Here is a 2,500-nt window from a genome sequence, read left to right on the forward strand (position 1 = left end):
AAACTTTACACCGTGTTTTTTTGTTTGTCTTGTTTTCCCTCAGGAACCTCTCCTTTCAACTGTGAAGAGACGCAAGCTGATATGGTTTGGACACAACACTCGACACACCAGCTTGTCCAAAACAATCATGCAAGGCACCATCGAGGGCGGGAGAAGAAGAGGAAGACAGCGGAAGAACTGGCATGAGAACATCAAACAATGGACCGGACTCCACACACGTGAGCTGCTGCCGGCGGCTGCCGACAGAGACAGATGGAGAAGGGAGGTTGAGTCTGCGGTCCTCAGGCTTCCCCCCAACGACTACTTTGTAGTTATGGGCCTGAGGTGAGGTGAGGTTTTCCCTCTCCTCATTCACTCATTCCTACCCGGGTGGAAATGGGTACTTGGTACTTCGGTTGGAGAAGGTTGTTGAGAAAAAAGGTCAGGGCGGTAGGAAAGGATCGGGTGGGGCACCCACCCCCCTCACCCTCACCCCCACCCTCACACGCCGAGCCCTGGACACGGTGGAGATGAATTCACTGCCCCCGATGGCCTTATAGAAGGCTTGGGGACCATGTAGCCTTTCCACGTTTTTTATTTATTTATTTATTTATTTATTTATTTATTTTTAACTACAGTTGCGTTGCCAGAAGAAACCACTCGTCAATAGATTTTGTTGTTGTTTGTAAGAAAACAATAATATTGTTCTCTTGTCCTTAAAAAAAAATCAAACCACTACGCAATGGGCCTGTCTATCACTCGCGGTTCAGTTGAAAACTGGTGCGTCCGCAGTGCATTCTCATCACTGAAAACTGTGTGAATCAACACTCCTAAAGCAAGGGTATAATCCATTTTGTTCATTTCAGCAAGCAAAAAGAAAACAACAACAACAACAAAAAACAACAACAACATACAATAGTACTGTCCTGATCACAACTGCTTTTTAGCACTCTTCGCAATATGTGTCAAACCGTTTCTGGATTAAATCACAAGTTGGTGTGCACTGGTACATTTGAAATGTGTGATCACTACCCCCGAAAGCGGAGTATGGCTGCCTAAATGGCGGGGGGTCATACACGTGACAGCCCACTCCTGTATATACGAGTGAACGTGGGAGTTGCAGCCCACGAGCGCAGAAGAAGAAGAAGAAGAAGAAGAAATGTGTGATCGCTCTTGATTTTTGTCTCTCAACATTTCAGACAGTCTGACTGCCTCACACTTTCTAATTAAACCCGCGTCACATGGCTAGGTCGGCGTCCTCTGCGTTGAGGTCTTAAGTTTGCATCATGTTTATTTGTATCCACGACAGAAAAAAAAGAAAAAAAAAAAAAGAAAGAAAAGGATATATGCTTTCCCCTTGATGTACGTCAGCACAACACAGCATCACAACGATTCCACCACCACCACCACCACCACCACCACACGATGCCACACCAGAAGCTCCAAGCGTTTGCATCCTAAAATGAATATCACGTTAATGATTTGCGAGCCATTTCTGCACAATGATGTGATGTGTTTTTTTTTTTTTTTTTCAATTACACCCTGTATTACATCACACTGTTATAACTCCGCAAAATGAACACCCACATACCGTCTGTTGTTTGCCCAACTTGTTTGGCTGTTAAGTATCAGTATCATCAACTAGTTTGAGTAGCTCAAGGAGGCGTCACTGCCTTCGGACAAATTAATATATACGCTACACCACATCTGCCAAGCAGATGCCTGACCAGCAGTTTCAGTTTCAGTTTCAGTAGCTCAAGGAGGCGTCACTGCGTTCGGACAAATTAATATATACGCTACACCACATCTGCCAAGCAGATGCCTGACCAGCAGCGTAACCCAACGCGCTTAGTCAGGCCTTGAGAAAAAAATGATAATAATAATAATAATAATAATAACAATAATAATAATAATTCGCTGTAAACCCTATCCTGCGTAGTGGTTTGTAACCCCCCCCCCCCCCCCCCCCCACCCCCCCCCCCTTTTTTTTAATCAGGTGTTCGGTTATTTTCATTGTAACATTTTCTTTGTCATGTCATGATGCATCGGTTATTTTCATTGTAACATTTTCTTTGTCATGTCATGATGCATCGGTTATTTTCATTGTAAAATTTTCTTTGTCAGGTCATAACTACATCACTAATCATTGACATTATTTTTTGAATCAGCATTGCACATTTTCACGTTATAACTGCATCACTGATCATCCAGTTGTTGCTTCAACACGTGTATCACCATCGTGGCTTCAGTTCGCAAACAACATGTGTTGAGGCCGTCCACTTTTCAGCTCAAATGAGCAACATCACGGACGACCTTTCGTGGAAAGTATACGTTACATAACTGTGGACAGACAACACCTCGCTTTTAAACCAGCGTCGGTATACATAGCAAGTAAACCCCCCTCTCTCTCCCTCCCTCCCACTATCGCGATCGTCACCACTTCATGGACAATATCCCGAATAACATGTGGCTTTCCAAACGAAAAGAAAAAGAGGAGAAACATAAAAAAAAAGAAACAGTG

At 43.8% G+C, this 2,500-nt stretch overlaps 1 protein-coding gene across 1 annotated transcript in view; it reads right to left on the reverse strand.

Annotated features, from left to right (window-relative positions):
• The window catches only part of LOC143279679 (3',5'-cyclic-AMP phosphodiesterase 4C-like), a 757,240-nt gene that overhangs the window by 557,389 nt on the left and 197,351 nt on the right, over positions 1 to 2,500 (reverse strand). The gene's annotated exons all lie outside the window — the stretch shown is intronic.

This window comes from Babylonia areolata, chromosome 3, assembly GCF_041734735.1.
Source record: "Babylonia areolata isolate BAREFJ2019XMU chromosome 3, ASM4173473v1, whole genome shotgun sequence".
NCBI classification, from domain to species: domain Eukaryota; kingdom Metazoa; phylum Mollusca; class Gastropoda; order Neogastropoda; family Buccinidae; genus Babylonia; species Babylonia areolata.